Genomic DNA, 19910 nt, shown 5'->3' on the forward strand with positions numbered 1-19910 from the left:
CACTTGCTCGTCTGTAATATGGATATTTTGCAAGGTGTCACTATCTATTTCCCGACATTCTATATCTTCCATATCCTTTTCCACAGTAAAAACTGATGCTAAATACTTGTTTAGTATCTCTGTCTTTTAAACGTTGTCATTGTACCCACATCCACCCTTCTTCAGCAAGTTCATTCCACAATCAAAACACCGTCTGTGGAACAATTTGCCCCCATGTCTTTTTTTGAACATTGCTCTCTTCTAAACTTTAAGACGTGGTCCCTCCTCTTGGGAGTCCCCCATCCTGTGTTAAAGACAACTACCATTAAATCGATCTATATACCTTATTTTTAAAAATTTACTTTTATAACATCACGTCTCAACTTCCAGGCTCGAGTGAAAAAAGACTCAGCCTGTCCAGCCATTTTGCAGAACTCAAGCCTTCCATACCCAGCAACGTCCTGGTAAATCTCTTCTGAATCCCCTGCAGCTTAATAATATCCTCCCTATAACTGGGCGACCAGAACTGGACAGAGTATTGCAGAACAGGCCTCACCAATGTCTGTGCAATCTCAACATGACGTCCCAAATTCTCCATTCAATGGACTGAGCAATAGTCAGGCATGCCAAGCACTGTCTTATCCATCCTGTGATGCAAACTTCAAGAATTATGTACCTGAACCCGGAGGTCCCTCTGCTCTAAAACACTAACTGAGGCCCGAACAGTAATTGTATCGGCTCTACCTTTGTTTGTTTTACCAAGTGCATTATCTTGCATTTATTCAGATTGAAGTCCATCTGCAATTTTTCAGCTCATTCACCCATATCATCAAGATCCCTTTGTAATCTTAGCAAACCTCCTTCACTGTCCACTATGTCACCCTCCAGCCTTCCAGCCCATCACACATGGCTGTCATTGGTACAAATACCTTTGTTAGCGGCTCCACAGTTCCTTCCCTAACATCCCACAATGCCCTGTGATACATGTAATCAGGTCCTGGGGCTTTCCATACCTTTGTGTTTTAAAACGTCCAGCACCGCCTCTTCTATAACATGCCCTCTTTTCAAGCCATAGAGATGTACAAGGGAAACAGACCCTTCGATCCAACTCATCCATGCTGACCAGAAGATCTAAATAAGTCCATCCCATTTATCAGCATTTGGCCCATGTACCTCTAAACCCTTATTATTCACATACCCATCCATCCCTTAAATGTTGTCATAGTCTAAGTATGTGTTACTTTCTCCCTCAGCTCATTCCATACACACATCACCGTGTGCATAAAAAAGCTGACCCTTCAGTCCCTTTTAAACCTTTCCCCCTTTAACCTTAAACATATGCCCTTTAGTTTTGGACTCCCCAACCCCTGGTAAAAGACCTTGAATGCTTACCCAATCCATATCCCTCATGGATAATCCTCTGTCAGGTCACCCCTCAGTCTCTGATGCTCCAGTGAAAATAGCCCGAGCTTATTCAGCAACAACCCCGGCAACATCTTGTCAATCTTTTCTGAACACTTTCAAGCTTCCCAACCTCCTTCCTATAGCGGGATACTGGAATTGCAGCAAACTCCAAATATGGTCTAACGTATTACTCTTGTTCCCTGAGTTCCCCAGTCTTTGTCAACAGTAAGTTCTGGAGTCACAAAATGTGTTTAAAGTCTAGCCATATCCTACGGTTCCACACATCAATGATCTCATTGATCCTTAAGGAACACTATTTTGTTTCGAGTTACACTTTTACTCAATATAGTTATACAATCACTTTTGCATTCTCCCTATCATTTCCTGCCGAGGCTATTTCATGTACCCTTTCTGCATTCCTGATTTCCACCCAAAGTGTATCCCTACAGCCCCTTGATCCTCATGCATTCCCTTGATCCAGCTGGCGATACCTGAAATATGCCCTTTTTCCTTGTCCAATAGACAGCCAGTGTTTCCGAGGGCTGTCAGCATTGAGCTGCACACAAACAGGAACATACTGGTGGTGATCGCTCAATTTATCTCACTTTTAAAATATTCTCAGTTGCCAGACTTCCCTTTCCCTGCAAATAGACTCCCTGATCACCTTTTGAAAGTTCCTGTCTAATACTGTCAAGATTGGTCTGGTCCCATTTCATACCTTGAACTTGTGGACCAGACCTGTTCTTTTCCATCTTTATTCTTAAGCTAAGAGAATTGTGGTCATTTTGGCAAAATGCATTCCCACTCACACATCAGTCCCTTTCCCGACCTTGTTTCCCAAGGGAAGGTCAGGCTTTGCCCCTTTCTCTTTTCAGACCATTTACATATTGTTTGGGAATTTCTTGAACATAATTACCAAATTGCTACCTTGCAAATGCTGAACACTGGCAGTCCCAGTCTAGGTTTGGAAAGTTGAAAAACCCCAACCATAACAGCCCTATTATTCTGATTGATATTTGAGATCTCCTGATATATTTGTTCCTCAGTCTGCCACAGACTATTCGGGGTCAGTAGGACAATCGTATCAAAGTGATGACCCATTCTTATTTCTCAGTTGCACTAACATAACTTCAGTGGGCAATCCCACAGGAATATCCTCTCTAAATCTTGCTGTGATGATTTATGCAATCAAAACCCACCACCACACATCCTCTCTTGCCTACCCTTTGATGCTTCCTGTAGCATCTCCACCTTGAACCAATGTGCTGACAGCCCTGCCCCTCCCTCGGCTTTGTTTCTGTAATAACTGTAATGTCCCAGTCCCATGTTCCAATCCATGCCCTGAGTTTATCTTCCGTAGCTGTCAGGCCCGTTGTATTGAAATAAATGCAGGTTAATCATCAGTTTCTCCCCATTTCCTGCTATATTCTTGCTTGCCTTGTCTGCTGAAATTGTTCTCATTAACTTGTGCATCAGCCTCAATCTTCTTTCTGGCCTTAGGACTGTTTAAGATGCAACACCCTACCAGACTGGTTTATATCCTCTCAAGCAGCTCCTACAATTCGCCCCACCAGGATGTGGATCCCCCTCCTGCTCCCAGTTCAGATGTCTTCCCCACCCTGTCAACATGTGCTGACAACTTCACACATCCAGAGACTTGTCCACCAAGGTCCCTTGTTCCTCAGTACTCCAGGTGGACCTACCATTCATGATGTATATCCTTCACTTATGAGACTTCCCACAGTGCATTACCTCACAGTGATCAGAAGTAAACTACATCTGCCATTACTCTGCTCAGTTTATCATCTGATCGATATCAGACTGCAGCCACACCGACCCGCCGAAGCACAACCCACCTATACCCCGACATTTACCCCTTTTACCTAACACTACGGGCAATTTAGCATGGCCAATTCACCTAACCCGCACATCTTTGTGACTGTTGGAGGAAACCGGAGCACCCTGAGTCGGGAATTGAACCCGGGTCTCAGGTGCTGTGAGGCAGCAGTGCTAACCGCTCTGCCACCGTGCCGCCCACAAGTTATGCTTTCACATCCAAGTTATTAGTGTACATAATAACCAGCAATGGTTCCTGCACAGATCCCTGTGGTACACCCACTGGTGAAAGAATTTCAAACATGAAGAAGTGTATCCGCTAATTTTGTATCTAATTTGCGAACTTGCCTTGTGGCTCTTTACATTTGAACCAGCCTTCCATGAGGGATTTTGTCAACCGTCTTATTCAAGTCCATGTAAACCACATCATCTGCACTGCCCTCATCAATATTTTTAGACACCATTTCAAAAAAACTGAACTGAATTCCTCAGACAGTATCGTCCTCTACCACATCCGTGATGACGCTGCCGAGGTGATCTTTGCCTTTGCAAGTGTCGATTCATCCTCACAATTGTTCCCAATAACCGCCCCCCCCCCCCCCCCCACCCCCGCTGTCAGACTATCTGCTCTGTAATTATCTGGCCAATCTCTGCTGCCCTTCTTGAACAAAGGAACCGCATTAGCGATCCTCCAGTCTTTCAGAACTTTACCTGTGGCCAGCAAAGTATTAAAAATATACACCAGGGCCCCAGCAAACTCCAGCCTTCCTTCCCATAGCAACTTGGGATACATTTCATGAGGCACTGGGGATTTCTCCACCTTTATGCCTGTGAAAACATTTAATACCTCCTCCTTATTCATCTTATCATGTTCTAAAACCTCACCATCCCCACTGAAATCCCCGACTACAATGCCTTTCTCCTGTGTCAATACAGATGGGAAGCTTTCATTGAAGACCTTACCTACTTCCTCTGGCTCCATGCACGGATTGTCCCTTTGGTTTCTAACAAGCCTCGCTGTTTACCTGGGAATCGTCTTCCTCTAACTGTACTCATTAAACACATTGTGGCCTCTCCTTAACAGTATCTGAAAAGGATATTTCATGCCCATTATTTGCCCATCATTTTAAGGATCCCCTTGCACTCTCTATACGTTGGTCGGTCTTTGCCTGTTTTCATCGCATTGTATTTCCTTTATCAAGCTCAGGATACCGCTTGACCAGTATTCACTGGAGTTACTGCCTTTGTCAATCACTCTTCGCAGAACACACTGGCCTTGAATTCTCCCTGTATCACTTTGACGCACTTCCTCTTTCTGAATATGAACCCAACTGCAAATAGTTCCTCCCGGTCTGTGTTTGCCAGATCCTGTCTCGTGATAATGATAATGCCCAGTGACAGTGATATTCTAACAATTAGGGGGCTTCCACAAATTTGGCGTCTTCACCTCTGCCTTGTCCTTATATTTTACCAAAATGCCTTTGAAACCAACTGTTATGACCCCCATCACCAAAACACTATAAAAATCCTTACGTTTGTCATCTTGTCCAGCACCTACAGCCCACTCTGTCTGTAACATCCAGCCCTTACTGACCTGCCCACCTGTGTACCTTCCTCCAGCCTCTCCAGCACATGATGTCACTGTAACCTTCTCCAGTCCCAGCAGCACTCCTCCATCCTGTCCTGCAGCACCTTCATTACCTCTAACCTTCCACCATCCATTTCACCCCACTGTCTGTACAGAGTCCTCCAGTTCCTACAGCGTTTCCTGCTAACCCTCCCTTTGTGTAACATTGTGAAGCCACCTGAAAGCTCCTGAGATCTGTAACCTTGCCCTCTCTCTCTCTTCTCTGTGACTAACTCCCATCAGTACAATGTTTCTTACCTCTGATCACCTCCAGTCAGGACGAGCCTTCTTAGCTCTCGAACATCCTGCAGCCACTAAAAGCATCAATGTGCCTGAAATATCCTCTCAATTGTTGCAACAATTCACGTTCCCACAACTGCATCTGTCCATAACCTTAGTCAGTCCATAGAATCCTTGCTAACTCAGTAACCTCACCCAGTGTGTACAACTCTGAGTATGCCTAACTTCATCCAGTTTCCCCAACTGTCCCTACCTCTAATTGTAGAGAGAATCCACAACCTTCCCTATTGTGTTAACTCCCTCTAGTCCCTCTCATGGACACCATCTATGTAACCTTCTCCTGTTCCAAGAGACCCTTGTGAACTTGTGACCTAGTCCAATCTCTGCAGTGCTCTGTATAATCAGCCTCACTGTGCCTGGAACCTGGCTTCAATTCCAGCCTTGGCCGACTGTCTGTGTGGTCTTTGCATGTACTCCCCTCTGACTGTGTGGGTTTCTTCCGGGTGCTCCGGTTTCCTTCCATAGCCCAACATTTGCACGATACGTGGATTGGCCATCAGAAATTCACTGTAGTATTCAGGCAAGTGTGGTTTAGGTGAGTTCACCACGAGAAAGGCAGTGTTTAATGGACAGGGAGAGGGATGGGTCTGGTTAGAATGCTCTTTAGAGGGTTGATGTGGATTTGTTGGGCCAAATGGCCTTTTTCCACACTGTGGAGATTCTATTCAGGTTATTGCCCAGTCCTGTCAACCATCCCCAATACTCTCCTTATATGTGGAGTCTCCAACAGTCTCTAAAACACTCCTTGGCGATGTAAGATTCTCCAGTCCTTACCACAATCGATATGGCTGTCACCACTTCCTGCCTTTAGAATAATCCCTAAAATTATTGCCATTCGTTACATCACTCCCAATCACTGTTTCATCCTGAAACCCCCAAAAACATTTATATCTCTGTAAACTCATCTGAACTGTCTATATTTCCTTTTGACAATCCCATTCTGAGACTTTCTCCATATCAAAGAAGTCATTAAGTGTAGGTAACCCTTATTATTGTAACCTCCCTCCAGCCTTACAGCACTGAGGATCTGTAGAAACTCTTTTCAAACCGACAGCCATCTCTGTGTCTGTAATCTCCTCCACTCCCCATAATACATTCTCTCTGAGCTCTTCTGTAGTCCATTAAACACTCCCAAACACTGTCTGCATCAGTGTAACCTTCTCCAAAAACACCACGTTCCTTATCTGTGTAAATCCCGACACCAGTCCCTATCCCTCTAAGCTCCGCCTAATACAACCCTCCGTGTGTGTATTCACCTTCAGTCCCAACATCCCTCCCTATCTGTGTAATCTTCTCCATGTTCTTTTTTGTTCAGTATCTTCAACTGTCCCTGTCAGTGTAATCTCTTCTGGACCTGAAAACTCCCCCTCTCTTTAACTTTCTCAGTCTACACAACCCTCACTATCTGTAACCTACTCCTGTTGGAGAACTCTCCCTCTGTGAACTGCTCCAAATCTTCAACTCCCTATGAGCTCCTGCAGTCTTACAGCCCTCCCTGTGCACATAACCTCTTCCAGTCCCTAAAACGCCATCAGTCTGTGGAGTCCCTACCAGCATCCCTATCTGTGTTATCCTGTCAGGTCCCTGCTACACTCCCGATCTGTAGATCCCACTCCAATGCCTGTGTTTCACCCGGTCCTGTTCCTACAAGAACCATTAACTATGTAACATTCTCCCGTCACTATCACCCACCGTGTCAATGTAAGCTCCTCCTGTATCTCCATCCAGTTACGCATCTCCATAACCTTCTCCAGCTCTTACATCCCTATCTGTGTAGACATCACTCTCCACTCGAACCCTCCCTACCGCAGGAACTTCCTCCTGTTTGTGCTATGCTCCCTTATCTGTGAAACTGTCTCCAACCAAACTTGCCACCCCAATCTCTCAAAAACGAACCCAGATTCCACAGCCTCCATGTCTAAATAACCCCCAGAGCCTAAGCCTTCCTAGATCTTTAAACATCTTCAGTCACGATGACCCTCCATATCTCAGTTTGTTCCACCAGATGTTACAAAACTCTTTATCCCTGCAACCTACTCAGCTGCCAAAAACAGTCCCTGTCTGTGTAATCGAGCCCTGTCCTACCAACAACCTTATCCCTGTAAACTCCGCAATCACTCGTAGCATTCCAACTGTTTGTAATTTTTATTAATGACTTGGATGAGGGCATTGAAGGATGGGTCAGCAAGTTTTCAGATAACACAAAGATTGGAGGTGTCGTTGAAAGTATAGAGGGCTGTTGTAGGCTGCAGCGGGACATTGACAAGATACAGAGATGGGCTGAAAGGTGGCAGATGGAGTTCAACCTGGATAAATGCGAGGTGATGCATTTTGGAAGGTCGAATTTGAAAGCTGAATACAGGATTAAGGATAGGATTTTTGGCAGTGTGGAGGAACAGAGGGATCTTGGGGTGCAGGTACATAGATCCCTTAAAATGGCCACCCAAGTGGACAGGGTTGTTAAGAAAGCATATGGTGTTTTGGCTTTCATTAACAGAGAGATTGAGTTTAAGAGTCGTGAGATCTTGTTGTAGCTCTATGAAACTTTGGTTAGACCGCACTTAGAATACTGCATCCAATTCTGGTCACCCTATTATAGGAAAGATGTGGATGCTTTGGAGAGGGTTCAGAGGAGGTTTACCAGAATGCTGCCTGGACTGGAGGGTTTATCTTATGAGGAGAGGTTGACTGAGAGCAGACTTTTTTCATTGGACGAAAGGAGGAGGAGAGGGGACCTAATTGAGGTATACAAGATAATGAGAGACATAGATAGAGTCGATAGTCAGAGACTATTTCCCAGGGCAGAAATGACTAACATGAGGGGTCATAGTTTTAAGCTGTTGGAGGAAAGTATAGAGGGGATGTCAGAGGCGGGTTATTTACACAGAGTTGTGAGAGCATGGAATGCGTTGCCAGCAGCAGTTGTGGAAGCAAGGTCATTGGGGACATTTAAGAGACTCCTGGATATGCATATGGTCACAGAAATGTGAGGGTGCATACATGAGGATCAGTGGTCGGCACAACATGGTGGGCTGAAGGGCCTGTTCTGTGCTGTACTGTTCTATGTTCTATGGTCTAATTAGAGACAGTCAGCATGGGTTTGTGAGGGACAGGTCATGCCTCACAAACCTTATTGAATTCTTTGAGGATATGACAGAATACGATGATGGCTCATTCAGAAAAGAAGGTTGATTGGGATACAGGGAAATCTGTCTGTCTGGATACAGGATTGGATGGCCCAGAGAAGACAGAGGGTGGCAGCAGATGGACAGTATTGAGCCTGGAGCTCAGTGACCAGTGGGGTTCTGTAACAATCGGCTCTGGCACTCTGTTCTTTGTGATTTTTGTCAATGACTCGGATTGTGGGTTAGTACGTTTGCCAATCGCATGACGGTTGATGGAGTGATGGGGAATGTGGAGGGCTGTTGTAGGTTGCAGTGGGACATTGACAGGACGCAGAGCTGGGCTGGGAGTGGCAGATGGAGTCCAATCTGGAAAAATGTGAAGTGATTCATTCTGGAAGGTGGAATTTGAATGCAGGATACAGGGTGAAAGGCAGAATGCTTGGCAGTGTGGAAGTACAGAGAGACCATGGGGTCCATGTCCATTGATCCCTCAAAATAGCCACGCACGTTGGTAGGGTTGTTAAAAAGGCATATGTTGTGTTGGCTTCCCTAAGAAGGGGATTGATTGTAAGAGCCGTGAGGTGTTACTGCATCTTTATAGCATCCTGGTGAGACCACACTTGGAATATTGTGTTCAGTTCTGGTCCCCTGTTTACAGGAAGGATGTGCAAGTTTTAGCGAGCGTACACCTGAGATTTACCAGGATGCTGCCTGGACTGGAGGGCAGTTCTTACAAAGAAAGGTTAAGGGAGCTAAGGCTTTTTTCATTGGAGTGAAGAAGGGAGCGGGCTGACTTTGTGGAGGTGAACAAGTTGATAAGAGGCACAGAGAGAGAGTGAATAGTCAGAGACATTTCCTCCTATGGAATAAATGGTTATTACAAGGCGGTATAATTTTAAGGTGAATGGAGGATGGATAAGCGGGTAGAGAATGGTAGGTGGTTGGAATGCACTGCCAGTGGTGGTAGTAAAATTAGACACATTCGGGACATTTAATAGACTCTTGGATAACATGTGGATAATAGTGAAATGAAGGGTATGTAGTTTACTTTGTTCTTACAGTTGGATAAAAGGTTGGCATGAAATCATGGCCGAAGGGTCTTGGGCTGTACTGTTCTGCGTTCTGTGTTCTGTCTGGTATACTGGGTGATAAACTCAAAGCAGTGTAAAAGGATATGGCATTCAGGAGGAGCTAGTGAACTGGATACAAAATTGGCTTGATGGTAGGAGACAGAGGGTGATGGGAGACATGTTGTGTTTCTGACTGGAGACATGTGACCAGTGGTGTAATGGGTCCACTGTTGTTTGTCATTTGGATAAATGGTTTGGATGGGAATATTGGTTTCCTGGTAAGTAAGCTTCTTGGGTGACACTGACATTGGTGGTAAAGTGGACAGTGAAGAAGGTTATCTATGATACAACAGGATGAACAGTTCTGCTGGGATAGTGGGCTGAAAAATAGCAGATGGAGTTTAATTAGATAAATGTGAAGTGTTCCATTTTGGTGAAACAAACCAGGGTGGGACTTGTACAGTTATTGTTCGGGCCCTGGGTGGTGTTTTCAGTCAGAGATCCAGTGACCCAGGTACACAGTTCTTTGAAAGTGGTGTCACAGGTAGACAGGCTGGTGAAGCAGGCGTTTGGTGTGGTTATCTACATTCGGGAGAGCATTAAGCGTAAGAGTTGGGATGTCATGTTGTGGCTGTACAAGACATTGGTCAGGCCACTATAAAAGCATTGTTGATCAGCGGGAAGAACTCATCTGGTTCACTGACCTCCTTTAGGGAAGGACATCTGACATTCTAACCTGACTCCACACCCACAGCAATATGGCTGACTCTGAGCTGCCCTCTGGGTAATTAGCAGTGGGGTCAAAGAACGTTGTTCCAGGCAGTGACACCCACACCCCATGAATGAATAAATAAAAATACCTATGTCCCTCCCTACCTCGGCAAACCCCTCCAGCTGCAGCAATTCAGACTGGCTTTGTAACACCCAGACCACTCTCTGTAACACTCTCACCACCTCCAGCACCTTCACCTCTCCCTGTTCCTATTGTGTCAATGAACCCTGACCAAGGTTCCCCTTCCCACAGCCCTGCTCCTGTGAGCAGACCCATTGCAATCCATTTAACATTTACTTCTAAAGCACACTCTCACTTCAGGATTTTATGGTGATCTTCTCAGCCTCATAATCTAGTATGATCCCTTTTGTCCTGAGTGAGGGATCAGTGGGAATTTCTTGCTGAGGATTTTACTTTTTCAATCGAACGTCCTTTTGTTGAGTACTTTGCATTGTTCCTACAAATGTTTTCCACTGTTCATTTACAGACACATATTTCAGTTTGTTTAGCCTGTTTACCTTGGTCAGTTCTCCTCTCAAACTCTAGTTGTAGCTTGTTCTTTCTGTGATTCACTTTAAAACTTTATATTTCCTTAAACTGTACTTCATCACAATTTCCCGAAGGATCTCTGCAGGTGACATTACTCATTCACTAAGTTTCATTACACGGTCGCTCTGCGATAGTTATGTCCCTTAACAGTTGCACAATGTGTTTTTCAAAGAAACACTGAAAAAAAATTAACCGAACTGCACTTCCAATATCAATGTCGTCCGTGTGATTGTCCCAGATTATACAAATATTGAAGATTTCCAAAATTATCACAATGCCTTTGTTAAAAAATTCCAATGAGTTCCTGTTTAATGCAGTGATGAGCAATGGAATGCTGTCGGTGGCTAAAACTGCTGCTTGTGTCCTTGGCAAGTAGTAGCCAGAGTTTACATTCAGACTGACTCTACTTCATGATCTGCGGCCAAATGCTTTCTCTGTAATGCCTTTGTTATCCATTATTGATAACGTTGCCCATTTTGCCTGAGTTTTCACAGGATTACGAACCACTGAATATTTTTGTTCACCCTGTATCCATGTCTCCCTGGTGTCTAAATCACTTTTATCTCTGTGTCACAAATCCATTCACCTTATTGCAGCAACATTGTCCATTCAAAAAAAAACATAATATCCTCTCTTCCACAATTTTCTGTCACAAATCTATTTGCTGATGTACAATTTTAGTTTAACTCTGTCCCATCCTGTTCCTTTCTGCTTGTCTTCAGCCACATTCCCATGCTGTTCCATTGCTTCACCTTTTCCCTTTGGATTTGGAAAGCTCCTTTCACCTGCATCCTCTCTGTCAGTTTAATGCCCTGTCCATAACCTACCGACATGACTGGCCAGGACACAGGTCCCAGCACAGTTCCAGGGGGACCATCCTAATAGCTTTTTTTTTAAAATCAGGTATGGGATGTGGGTGTCTCTTACTGACCAGCCTTTCTTGCCCAATCCTAGAAGCCCTTGAGCTGAGTAACTTGCTCGGCCATTTCAGAGGGTCATTGAGAGGCAAACACTTTGCTGTGGGTATTATCATGCAGACCAGGTCAGGATGGGCAGATGTCCTTCTCTAAAGGACAAGTGTTTGGATTTGTTACACTTCAGTAGTGGTTTCATACTTAATTGTGGATTGTTAATAATTATTTTTAAAATTATTGATTTCAAATGTCTCCTTTTCAGATGGCGGGATTCAAACCTGTCTCCCCTGAACATTAGCTGAGGTTTTGGATATATTCTCTCACAATAATACCACTAGGCCATCACTTCATCTGCTCATCCCTGAGCACTGATACCAGGGCATCATGAAGCTAAACCCATTCTTCCAACATGACTGTGTGATCCTGACATCTTCCAGCAATCTGGGACTATTACTTAATATCGCTCCATTTTACAGATCTCTGTGGGACTCAGTGCCATTCTCCATGTGTAACCCTCACTGCATCTGTTTAATTTCCCATTCTGTCTATTTCTCTGTCTCCTGTAGGTACTCAGGAAAGTCCTGACTCAATAGCCTTCCCAGCTGCGGGGTGGATTATCCATCACCACATTGAACGCAGTTGGTCTGCCAGAGGGAGACAAAGGGAAAGGAGATCTGGAGCCTTCAATAAATCCTGTAGTGAGGTAAGGCCCCCCACAATGCACAGAGCAAAGAGCAATGAGAGGGCTCCAAACATCTGTTAACACAACATGACATAGATACAGTGCTGGAGGCGAGCACAGTACACACACACCCCAGGCTCAATCACCGCCCCAATGTAAGTTCTGTTATATTAAAGCTCAATACTCTGCAATACTGTATCTATGGCATGTCTTGTGGTCCAGTGTCTTCAATAATTTTTAATTCCTGTAACAGGTCCTATCGCTGTAACCTCCTCCCTTCCCAATAGTCCCTCCACATATTTGAAATGTATTTGAAAAGCCCTTCATCAGGAACAGAGGCAGGGTGCCTGCAGAGTGGGGAGATAAATGAGAGGGGGGTACAATAGGTGAATGGGGTGCAGAAGAAGGTGGTAGGTCAGAGTGGAGGATGGGGGAAGGTAGCAATGAGTACAATGGGTGAATGGGGGTGGGGATGGGGGTGAGAGGTCAGAGATGAGGATGGAGTGGATAGGTGGGAAGGGAGATAAGCCAATAGGACAGGTCATGAGGGCGGTGCTGAGCTGGAAGGCTGGAGGTGGGGTGAGATGGGGGATGGGGAAATGAGGAAACTGGTGAAGTCCACATTGATGCCCTGGGGTTGAAGTGTTCCGAGGCGGAAGGTGAGGCGTTCTTCCTCCAGGCGTCGGGTGGTGAGGAAGTGGTGGTGGAGGAAGCCCAGGACCTGCATGTCCTTGGCAGAGTGGGAGGGGGAGTTGAAATGTTGGGTCACAGGGCGGTGGGGTTGATTGGTGCGGGTGTACCAGAGATGTTCTCTAAAGTGCTCTGCTAGGATGTGTCCAGTCTCCCCAATGTAGAGGAGACCGCATCGGGAGCAACGGACACAATAAATGATATTGGTGGATGTGCAGGTAAAACTTTGATGGATGTGGAAGGCTCCTTTGGGGCCTTGGATAGAGGTGAGGGAGGAAGTGTGGGCACATGTTTTACAGTTCCTGCGGTGGCAGGAGAAGGTGCCAGGAAGGGAGGGTGGGTTTTTGGGCGGCGTGGAACTGACCAGGTAGTCACGCAGGGAATGGTCTTTGCGGAAAGTGGAGAGGGGTGGGGAGGGAAATATATTCCTGGTGGTGGGGTCCGTTTGGAGGTGGTGGAAATGGCGGCAGAGGATTTGGTTTATGTGAAGGTTGGTAGGGTGGAAGGTGAGCACCGGGGCATTCTGTCCTTGTTACGGTTGGAGGGGTGGGGTTTGAAGGCGGAGGTGCGGGATGTGGACGAGATGCGTTGGAGGGCATCTTTTACCAGGTGGGAAGGGAAAATCCGATCTCTAAAGAAGGAGGCTATTTGGTGTGTTCTGTGGTGGAACTGGCCCACCTGGGAGCAGGTACGGCGGAGGCAGAGGAATTGGGAATAGGGGTTGGGAATTTTGCAGGCGGTAGGATAGGAAGATATGTAATCTAGACATCTGTGGGAGTGGGTAGGTTTGTAAAAAAATGTCGGTGTCAAGTCAGTTGTCATAAGGGGATGGAGAGGTCCAGGAAGGGGAGGGAGGTATTGGAGATGGTCCCGGTAAATTTAAGGTCAGGGTGGAATGTGTTGGTGAAGTTGATGAATTGCTCAAACTCCTCGAGGGAGCACGAGGTGGTGCCAATGCAGTCATCAATGTTGCAGAGGAAGACGTTGGGAGTGGTGCCATTGTAACTACGGAAGATGGACTGTTCTACGTAGCCAACAAAGAGACAGGCATAGCTGGGGCCCATGCGGGTGCCCATTGCTACCCCTTTGGTCTGGAGGAAGTGGGAGGATTTGAACGAAACATTGTTAAGGGTGAGGACAAGTTCAGCCAACCGAATGAGAGTGTCGGTGGAAGGGTACTGTTGTGGACGTCGGGAGAGGAAGAAACGGAGGGCTTGGAGGTCCTGGTCATGGTGGATGGAGGTGTAGAGGGATTAGATATCCATTGTGAAGATGAGGCGTTGGGGGCCAAGGAAACGGAAGTGTTGGAGGAGTGGAGGGTGTGGGTGGTTTCTCGAACGAATGTGGGTAGTTCCTGGACTGGGGGATAGGACAATGTCGAGGTAGGCAGACATGAGTTCAGTGGGGCAGGAGCATGCTGAGACAATGGGTCGGCCAGGGTGGTCAGGCTTGTGGATCTTGGGAAGGAGGTAGAACCGGGCAGTGGGGGATCCTGGACAATGAGGTTGGAAGCTGTGGGTGGGAGATCTCCTCCTGAGGTGATGAGGTTCTGTACACTCTGGGAGATGACGGTTTGGTGATGGGAGGTGGGTCATGGTAGAGGGGGTGGTAGGAGGAGGTGTCTTTGAGTTGACATCATGGTTTCAGCGGTGTAGAGGTCAGTGCACCAGACTACCTCTGCACCCCCTTTATCTGCTGGTTTGATGGTGAGGTTGGGATTGGAGCAGAGGAAGTGGAGGGCTGGGCGTTGTGAGGGTGAGAGGTTGGAGTGGGGGAGGGGGTAGATAGGTTGAGGCGGTTAATGTGTCGGTGGAAGTTGGAAATGAAGAGATCGAAGGCAGGTAATAGGCCAGCGCGGGGTGTCCAGGTGGATGGAGTGTATTGGAGGCCGGAAAAGGGGTTCTCAGAAAATAGACGGGAGTGTTCATTGTAAAAGTAAGCTTTGAGGCGGAGGCGGTGGGAGATGTGTTCGATGTCACGGCGTGTATTAAATTAATTGATGTGTGGACGGAGGGGGATAAAGGTGAGGCCTTTGCTGAGGACTGATCATTCGTCCTCAGTGAGGGGGAGGTCAGGGGGATGGTGAAAACTCGGCAGGAGTGGGAGCTGGGACCAGGCGTAGGTGTGGTGCTGGGGGAGGGGACGGTGCCTGTAACTGGAGTGGGTGTGGTGTTAGGGGGGATGGGGATGGAGTCATGGGCAGGAGTGGTGTTCCCCTCAGGGTTCTGGGGGTGGGGATGGTGACAGTGGGACTTGGGGGTGGTGTCAGCAGAATGCAGGTGAGTGGTGTTGGTGGGGACAGAAGTGTTGGCAAACACGGCAGTGGGGGGGAGCGGCAGTCACTGAGCGTGTGACATCAGCGATGATGTGAGGGGCGGAAGTGATGTCACTTGTGGTGTATGAGGAATTGTGAGGGGCGGAAATGGCATTTACTTTATTTTAACCAATAATTTCCTGTCACAAATCTATTTGATAATGTCGTATTTTAATTAAACTCAGTCCCTTACTGTTTCTTTCTGTTGGTCTTCATCCACATCTCCATGGTGTTCCAATATTTCAACCTTTCTCTTTGGTCTTGGGAATTTCCATTCACCTGAGACCTGTCCCCCTCCTCATCTGTGTCCATTTACAGCACACTGCATAATCCTGGTACCAGAGGAGTCTATCCCAATGAAATAGCTCAGTCCTCCCTGAGTGCTCACTGGTCAGAACCACTTCTAATGATACCATTGTGTGATCCTGACACCTTCCAGCACTCTGCTGATATCACTCAGTCTCTGTCCATGTGATATCTCTCACTGTGTAGGTCTATTTGCTGCCTCTGTCAGTGTCTCTCGCTCTTGCAGTTACTCCAGATCCTGAGCCAACAGCATTCCCCACTCCAGAGGGAAGCAACTGCACAGGCCATGGATGGAGACTGGGAATTTCCATATCTCTGTGGGACTCAGTGCCATTCTCTATGTTCATTGTGGGACTTCATTGCATTAGTCTAATTTCCCATTCTGTCTATTTCTCTGTCTCCTGTAGGTATTCCTGATGTCCCTGACTCAGCAGAATTCCCAATTCCTGTCTCGTCCATCACCACATTGAAGACGGTTGGTCAGCCAGAGAGAGATGGAGAGTGAGATCTGGAGCCTTTAGTAAATCCTGCAGCCGGTAAGATCACTCACAGTAAACAGCACAGGGAGGAGTTCATGGGCTTTAATTCAGTCCCTGAGGGCATGATGTAGGAACAATGCTGGACAAGGAACATGAAAAAAATCTCAGGCTTCATTATCACTATCTTGTCTGTAAATTCATCTGTTCCACACAACCCTCCCTATGTCTGTCAGTTTCCCACTGTCTGTTTCATAGATACCACTTCCCCTATCTCTATCAGCCCCTACAGTCCTGCTTATCCCTGTAAGCTCATCCAACCAGTACAACTCTCCAAGTCTCTGCCTTTGCCTTTAATCCCAGGTTCTGTCACATCTCTCCTTAACTGAAGAAAAATAACTCTTCAGTTCCTGAAGCCATCCCTGTCAGTATAGTCCTTTCCAGACCTGAAAAACGTCCCTGTCTTTGTGACTTTTTTGAACTCCTACTACCTTCATGATCTCTGTAACCTTCCCGTCACGACAACAAAAAAGCTCTGTACCTTAGTAACCTGCTCCAGCTGTTAGACTCCTCCTTGTCTCTGGGCACAAAGCAGAGTGGCCCTGCTTCTCTCATAAATTAGTCTCTGCATTTCTAATGATGACTATAAACTCTTCCTGTCTCTAAAACACACTCAGTCTCTGTAAACTCTGCTGGTCCCGATTGATGTAATTTCCTTCAGTAACTATAAACCTTTATACCTTTAATCTCCTCCAGACTCGACCACGCAGTTTATTTCTATAACCTCAGAGTGACAGAGTCATAGAGATGTACAGCACGGAAACAGACCCTTCGGTCCAACTCGTCCATGCCAATCAGATATCCCAACCCAATCTAGTCCCACCTGCCAGCACCCGGCCCATATTCCTCCAAACCTTTCCTATTCATATACCCATCCAAATGCCTCTTAAATGTTGAAATTGTACCATCCTCCACCACATTCTCTGGCAGCTCGTTCCATACACGTACCACCCTCTGCATGAAAAAGCTGCCCCTTAGGTCTCTTTTATATCTTTCCCCTCTCACCCTAAACCTATGCCTTTGAGTTCTTGTCTCACTGACCCTATGGAAAAGACTTTGTCTATTTATCCTATCCTATCCATGCCCCTCATAATTTTGTAAACATCTGTAAGGTCACCCCTCAGTCTCCGAAGCTCCTGGGAACCCAGCCTGTTCAGCCACTTCCTGTAGCTCAAATCCCCCAACCCTGGCAACATCCTTGTAAATCTTTTCTGAACCATTTCAAGATTCACAACAATTCTTCCGATAGGAAGGAGACCGGAATTGCACAAAATATTCCAACAGTGCCCTAACCAATGTTCTGTACAGCCGCAACATGACCTTCCATCTCCTGTACTGAATACGCTGAACAATAAAGGAAAGCATACCAAATGCCGCCTTCACTATCCTATCTACCTGCGACTCTACTTTCAAAGAGCTATGAACCTGCACTCCAACGTCTCTTTGGTCAGCAACACTCCCTAGGACCTTACCATTACGTGGATAAGTCCTGCTAAAACTTGCTTTCCCAAAATGCAGCACATCGCATTTATCTGAATGAAACTCCATCTGCCAGTTAGCCCATTGTCCCATCTGGTCCAGATCCTGTTGTAACCCTCTTCGCTGTCCACTACACCTCCAATTTTGGTGTCATCTGTAAACTTACTAACTGTACCTCTTACGTTTGCATCTAAATCATTTATGTAAATTACAAACAGAAGAGGGCCCAGCACTGATCCTTGTGGCACTGCTCTGATCAAAGGCCTCCAGTCTGAAAAACAACCCTCCATCACCACCATCTGTCTTCTACCTTTGAGCCAGTTCTGTATCCAAATGGCTAGTTCTCCCTGTATTCCATGAGTTCTAACCTTGCTAATCAGTCTCCCATAGGGAACCTTGTCGAATAGCTCACTGAAGCCCATATAGATCACATCTATCACTCTGCCCTCCTCAATATTCTTTGTTACTTCTTCAAAAAACTCAATCAAGTTTATGAGACATGATTTCCCACGCACAAAGCCATGTCGACTATTCCTAATCAGTCCTTGCCTTTCCAAATACATGTGCATCTTGTCCGTCAGGATTCCCTCCAACAACTTGCCCACCACTGAGTTCAGGCTCACCGGTCTATAGTTCCCTGGCTTGTCTTTACCACCCTTCTTAAACAGTGGCACCACGTTTGCCAACCTCCAGTCTTCTGACACCTCACCTGTGACTATCGATGGTACAAATATCTCAGCAAGAGGCCCAGCAATCACTTCTCTAGTTTCCCACAGAGTTCTCGGGGACACCTGGTCAGTTCCTGGGGGTTTATTCACCTTTAACCGTTTGAAGACATCCAGCACTTCCCTCTCTGTAATCTGGACATTTTGCAAGATGTCACCATCTACTTCCCTACAGTCTATATCTTCCATATCCTTTTCCACAGTAAATACTGGTGCAAAATATTCATTTAATATCTCCCCCATTTTCTGCGGCTCCACACAAAGGCCACCTTGCTGATCTTTGTGGGGCCCTATTCTCTCCCTAGTTATCCTTTTTTCCTTAATATATTTGTAAAAACTCTTTGCATTCTCCTTATTTCTATTTGTCAGACCTATCTCATATATGCATTTTGCCCCCCCGATTTCCTTCTTAAGTATACTCCTACTTCCTTTATACTCTTCTAAGGATTCCCCCGATCGATCCTGTCTATACCTGACATTTGCTTCCTTCCTTTTCTGAACCAAACGCTCAATTCTTTAGTCATCCAGAATTCCCTATACCTACCAGCCTTCCCTTTCACCCTGACCGGAATATACTTTCTCTGGACTCTTGGTATCTCATTTCTGAAGGCTTCCCATTTTCCAGCCATCCCTTTAGCTGCGAACATCTGCCTCCAATCAGCTTTCAAAAATCCTTGCCTAATACCGTCAAAATTGGCCTTTCTCCAATTTAGAACATCAACTTTTAGATCTGGTCTATCCTTTTCCATCACTATTTTAAAACAATTAGAATTATGATCGCTGGCCCCAAAGTACTCCCCCACTGACACCTCAGTCACCTGTCCTGCCTTATTTCCTAAGAGTAGGTCAAGTTTTGCACCTTCTCTAGTAGGTACATCCACATACTGAATCAGAAAATTGTCTTGTACACACGTAAGAAATTCCTCTCCATCTAAACCTTTAACACTATGGTAGTGTCAGTCAATGTTTGGAAAGTTAAAATCCCCTACCGTAACTACCCTCTTATTCTTACAGATAGCTGAGATCGCTTTACAAGTTTGTTTCTCAATTTCCCTCTGGCTATTGGGGGGTCTATAATACAATTCCAATAAGGCGATCACCCCTTTCTTATTTCTCAGTTCCACCCAAATAACTTCCCTGGATGTATTTCTGGTAATATCCTCCCTCAGCACAGCTGTAATGCTACCCCTTATCAAAAATGCCATTCCCCCTTCTCTCTTGCCTCCCTTTCTATCCCTACTGTAGCATTTGTATCCTGGAACATTAAGCTGCCAGTCCTGCCCATCCCTGAGTCATGTTTCTGTAATTGCTATGAGATCCCAGTCCCATGTTCCTAACCATGTCCTGCGTTCATCTGCCTTCCCTGTTAGGCCCCTTGCATTGAAATAAATGCAGTTTAATTTATTAGTCCTACCTTGTCCCTGCCTGCCCTGACTGTTTGACTCACTTCTGTTCTCAACTCAAAGCCTCTATTACCTGTTGAACCTGTAAGCTCCCTTTTTCAGTTTGTTAAACACGAACTCCCATAACCCTTTCTACTGCCAGTCTGAAACCAAACAGTGTTAGCCTGATAGTAGGTCGGGAGCTAAAATATGTTTGAAA

General features: G+C 46.0%; 1 long non-coding RNA gene across 1 annotated transcript in view; it reads left to right on the forward strand.

Moving 5' to 3' along the window:
- LOC132810562 (uncharacterized) overlaps window positions 1-19910 on the forward strand; it is a 37235-nt gene that overhangs the window by 11555 nt on the left and 5770 nt on the right. The window contains exons 3-4 of the long non-coding RNA XR_009642927.1: window positions 12143-12279; window positions 15976-16104. This is a non-coding gene — a long non-coding RNA (uncharacterized LOC132810562). The remainder of the gene's footprint in view (window positions 1-12142; window positions 12280-15975; window positions 16105-19910) is intronic.

Source organism: Hemiscyllium ocellatum, unplaced genomic scaffold, assembly GCF_020745735.1.
Source record: "Hemiscyllium ocellatum isolate sHemOce1 unplaced genomic scaffold, sHemOce1.pat.X.cur. scaffold_1777_pat_ctg1, whole genome shotgun sequence".
Lineage (NCBI taxonomy): Eukaryota > Metazoa > Chordata > Chondrichthyes > Orectolobiformes > Hemiscylliidae > Hemiscyllium > Hemiscyllium ocellatum.